Raw genomic sequence first — 6,000 nt, 5'->3', positions numbered from 1 at the left:
CATATGACCTAGCAATTCCACTACTGTGCATATACCCTGAGAAAAACATAATTCAAAAAGACAAATGTACCCCAATGTTCATTGCAGCACTATTTACAATAGCCAGGACATGGAAGCAACCTAAGTGTCCACTGACAGATGAAGGGATAAAGAAGATGTGCTACATATATACAATGGAATATTACTCAGCCATAAAAAAAGAACGAAATTGGCTCATTTGAAGAGATGTGGATGAACCTAGAGTCTGTCATACAGAGTGAAGTAAGCCAGAAAGAGAAAAACAAATATCGTATATTAACGCATGTATGTAGAATCTAGAAAAATGGTACAGATGAACCTAGTTCCAGGGCAGGAATAGAGACGTAGACGTAGAGAACGGATGTGTGGACATAGAGGGGGAAGGGGAGGGTGGGATGAACTGGGAGATTAGATTTGACATAAATACACTACCATGTGTAAAATAGATAGCTAGTAGGAACCTGTGGTATAGCACAGGGAGCTCAGCTCGGTGCTCTGTAATGACCTAGATGGGTGGGATGGGGGGGGAGGTCCAAGAGGGAGGGGATATATGTATACATACGGCTGATCCACTTCGTTGTACAGCAGAAAGTAACACAACATTGTAAAGCAATTATACTGCAATAAACACACACACACATGAGTCTCCTTTAGGGTGTGGGGAAAAAGGAACTCTCCCATACTGTTAGTGGGAATATAAATTGGTACAGCCACTATGGAGAACAGTATGGAGGTGCTTTAAAAAACTAAAAATAGATCTGCATATGATCTACCATATGATCCTGCAATCCCACTCCTGTGCATATATCCAGAGAAAACTATAATTCAAAAAGATACATGCACCCCAATGTTCATAGCAGCACAATTCACAATAGCCAAGACATGGAGCAACCTGAATGTCCATCGAGAGATGAGTGGATAAAGAAGATGTGGTATATATGTACAGTGGAATATTACTCAGCCATAAAAAAGGATGAAATTTTGTCATTTGCAGCAACATGGATGGACCTAGAGATTATCATACTAAGTGAAGTAAACTAGACAAAGACAAATGTCATATGATATTGCTTATATGTGAAATTTAAAAAGAAAGATACAAATGAAGTTATCTACAAAACAGAAATAGACCCACAGACATAGAAAACAAATTTATGGTTCCCAAAGGCGAAAAGGGGATGGATAATTAGGAAGTTGAGGTTAATATATACACACTATTATATATGAAATAGATAACCAACAAGGACCTACTGTATAACACAGGGAACTACACTCAATATTTTGTAATAACCTGTAAGGGAAAAGAACCTGAAAAGAAACATATATAGGTATATGTACATGTATATGTATGTATGTATATATATATTTATATATCTCAATCACTTTGCTGTACACCTGAAAATAAATGATTCTCCGTTCAAAGGACACCCTTATTTATCTAGTTGATGATCCCATTTTCTCTCTAGGCCAGTCCTCTAACACAATGCCTTAATTTTTCAGATGATCAGAAGTGAGATTCTAGGGTGCCATGGTCCTGTTCTCTGAGAAATATGGCACCTCATCTATCCAAATAAGCTCATCTATTCAGATAGATCTGACTTAACATCTTCTGCAGAAACTAATGTTTTCTACAGTACTCACCTTAGGAGGAATGCACTGAATTACTTTTTAATGCCAGAAAATCCTCCCAGATAAAAAATTTCTAATTTTACTTGCACCTGCCAACTCTATATCAAATTTCCAACATCAGTATGAGAGTACCACTATGTTTCTGATACCCTAGGTCACTGTTTCTGGAAAAGTTCCACATGCTGCTTATTATTACTTACATTACATTGCTTATCCTGCTGTGACTCCCCAGATAGTAGCCTCTTCTTCTCTGCCCCTCCTACTTGCACTCTTTCTGGGTAATTTCTCTTTGTCTTTCCCCTAAAATACTATTACATCATCATCAGTGTCACTTCCCCTTCTCAAACTCCTTCCATCCTGTCCTGACCTTTCTGCCACAGTCAACTGCTTAATCAGTTATTTCAACCAGATCAACCCCACTCCACCCTTTATAGCCTTGTTCTCAGTCAGGTCCATAATGCACACCCTGTGTATCAATTTTCTTAGCCTTTAAGATACTCCCAGGCCAATGTGTAGTGCTTAAATGTGTGGGCTCTGAAGTCAAACTCCCAGGGGTCAGCACCCAGCTCTACCACTTATTCATCACTTAATTTCTCCAGGTTTCAGTTTCTTCATCTGTACAACGGGTATTATGATAATAATAGTAAATTCTTTCTAGGTTTGTCGTAAGCATGAAATGACAATGTAAGCAAAGCATTCAACACAGTTCCAAGTGTGTAGGAAGCATTCCATATAAGTATTAGTCACTAGCATTAATATAGGTATATTAGGACTGTCTCACTTTCCTAATCAATTAGGCAGAAAGCTATGCTCAATTATCATATTTCACACACTGTTGTAATGTTTAATCTAATACTAGAGGGTTGAGATTTCAACCTGTCCATTCTTTTAACTCAGGTATGTAACCCTATGCCTGATACATTGTAGGTGGTCAATAAATATATTAAATGAATGAATCAATAATAATAACTACCATTTAATGAGGACCTACTCTGTACCAAGCACTTCTCATATTTTATGTAATCATTAAAACAACCCTGTGGAGTAGGTGTCACTTTCTTATTTTAAAGATGAGGAAAACTGAGTTTCAGAAAGGTTAATAACTTGCCCAAATACAAAGAACTAACAAACGGGGGAGCGGTTCCCATTATACCAGCTTTTCCAACCTCTTTTTGACACATGGACTCCTCTCGTAAATAAATATACTACTGTAGACACTCAGGGATTTTTATTTATTTCAGCATTTATAAATGAGTTCTTTTTAAAAAAAAATTCCATTACAAGACTATATTATTAAACAGTATGCTATAAAGCTCATGCTACAATCTTCATAATATTAAGACAAGTTTTGACTTGTCCCCATTTAACATGTGATATAAAGCTGGTGGATTTACTTTAAATTATTTACGAAAGGAAAAAAATGAGTCGGTTTCAGGACAGAATTTTACTATGTTGCAAGGCATCAACAAAAGACAGAAACTCCTTTTATGAACTGATGTTTGGAATTCTAAATTTTATGCTGACTTTTTAAAAACATATAATTGTTGTTCTAAATGATAAGCTACAAGAAAAGGTTTCTGGCTGACGTTTGCAAGCACTTCTCTCCAAATAACACATTGCAGGTGTGGAGAGTCATTATTCTCAATAAACGAAAAGCCAAATTGTATATAATTGTCACTATATTTTCTGTTTATAACTTCAGTTTTGAAGGATATTTTGGTGCACCATATCAGCTGAATATAACTTGCAAATCTGGTGAAGGTCAGTCTGAAGTAAATTTGCTGATTTATTATCATATCTTTGTTCCTGGTTAACTTGCTGCATTTCAGTATCACCCTGCTGTATACTCTCTGTTGTCAAATAATGGTGTATGCTACATAATCTATTGCTAGGATGCAAAGAGTCAAACTGTCTCAAAGTGACCCCGAAGCTCACCCTGGATTGCTTGGTCGAAGAGATAACTGGGATGGAACAGGTTCCCCCCTTCTCCTGGTGGGAGAGGTAGCACCATGGGACTAATGGTGTCTTCCCAACCCTGGAAGAAAGTACTACAACTTCACATGGGCCCCAATGACTCCAAGTGCTGAGAGCTGGCATTGCCAGACAAATTCTGGCAGCACCTCATAGTCTGTTAATTCCCCCACTGACATGTCAAAATGGAAAGCAGTAAAGGAATAGATCTCTCTGCTAGAACATAAACTCACATGGCACATCTAGAACTCTCTAGCCCCACACACCTCTCCACAGGTTGATGAGAGGATGGTGGTCCCTGACTTCTCTTCTCTTGCTGTTTCCTTCCTTTGACAAAACCCATCCCCTTACCTATGCTGAGTGACTGAAATTCATCTTGAACCCTAGAGCCAGTGTTGACAACCGATGAACCTGAAAGGGCATGGTGATGACTAAGCATAAAAACAGCTCCAGACTGTACAACAGTCAAAGCCACTGTGTCAGTTAGCAGTGTTCAGGTGAGTTGTCGCGTCAGGAGCCTACCCTACTGCTCCACCATGCTCCATTCATGTTCCCTCAATATGAATTTGGAGGCTCTTGTAACTCTTCTATTTTTTTTTATTAATTTTTATTGGAGATTGGTTGCTTTACAATGTTGTGTTAGCCTCCACTGCACAACAAAATGACTCAGCCATACACATATCCCCTCCCTTTTGAACTTCCCTCCATTTAAGTTACCACAGTGCATTAGGTAGAGTTCCCTGTGCTATACAGTATGTTCCCATCAGTTGTCTATTTTATACATAATGTAACTCTTCTATTTGTAAAGGGAAAACATTTAAAGGATTATTTTATTTAATAATTTTTAAAAATAGAAAATTAAAACAGATACCATTACTGCCTTTAATGAAGTTCAAACGTGCTCACCCCAGAACACAAGAGCCACCCATTTGGAAGACACTAATCTACACCATGGACTCATTTAAACCAGTGGATGGTGAATCACAGAAAAGACAAAGAGTTATTCTTTTTAACTGGAAACAAAGTATAGTTATTTTGAAAGGAAATTCAAAACCCCTAAGTTAAATTTAGTCCTCATTGATCTTCTGTAAAAGTCTTAAGTGTTTAGAAGACAGGAAGATAGGTCAACACCTGGAGCTGTTTATATGCCTAAGACTAAGGTTTGGCCCAATTCAATAAGACATGAAACATATATTGACATAAACATTAGAAAGGAATTAACAAAAAATATAATTATTTATAAATTATTTGCATTCCTATAAAGGCTAAAGAGCATTACAATTAATTTTTTAAAATTTGTTTTAGGTTCCATTTTTTTTGAAGACTTTTTTTTAAAAAGCAGTTTTAGGTTTATAGCAAAATCCTTAAGCCCTCTACTCGCACACACGCATTGCCTTTCCCATTATCAACATCCCCCCACAAGTGTAGTACATTTTTCACAATTGACAAACATAAATTAATACATAATAATTACTCAAAGCCCATCATTTACATTAGGGTTCATTCTTAGTGTTGTACATTCTGTGGGTTTGGACATATATAATGACAGGAATCTATCATTATAGTATCAAAGAGAGTATTTTCACTGCCCCCAAATCCTTTATTCTCTATCTGTTCATCCTCTCTTTGCTCGCAACCCCTGATTTTTTTTTACTGTCTTCATAATTTTGCCCTTTCCAGAATGTGATGTAGATGGAATCGTATAGTACATAGCCTTTTCAGATTGACTTCTTTCATTTAGTAATATGTATCTAAGGTTTTTCTATATCTTTTCATGGCCTGATAGCTCATTTGATTTTATCATTGAATACTGTTTCATTGTCTGAACGTACTATAGTTTATTTATCCATTCACCCACTAAAGTCCATCTTGGTTGCTTTCAAAGCTTGGCAATTATGAATAAACCTTCTATAAACATCCGTATGCAGGTTTTTGTGTGGACATACATTTTCAGCTTCTTTGGGTAAGTACCAAGGAGTGCAGTTGCTGGGTCACATGGTAAGAGTATGTTTAGTTTTGTAAGAAACCGCCAAAGTGGCTGTACCATTTGGTTTTCCCACCAGCCATGAATGAGAGTTCCTATTGCTCCACATCCTCACCAACATTTAGTGTTGTCAGTATTCTGGATTTTGGCTATTTTAATAAGTGTGTAATGGTATTTCATTGTTTTTTGAATTTTCATTTCCCTGGTGACTTATGAAGTGGAGCATCTTTTCATATGCTTATTTGCCATCTACATGTTAATTATCTTTTAATAAACAAAATATATGTAATTAATTTTTAAATGAACAAAAAGGACAGATGCCAAGTAAATATATAAAAATAAATCATATTACCACACACCACTAGAAAAATACAAGGAAAAAAATTCAATTCAAAAAGAAC

Source organism: Balaenoptera physalus, assembly GCF_965194825.1.
Source record: "Balaenoptera physalus genome assembly, chromosome: 16".
Classification (NCBI taxonomy): domain Eukaryota; kingdom Metazoa; phylum Chordata; class Mammalia; order Artiodactyla; family Balaenopteridae; genus Balaenoptera; species Balaenoptera physalus.
Note: the sequence above shows the minus strand (reverse complement) of the source record.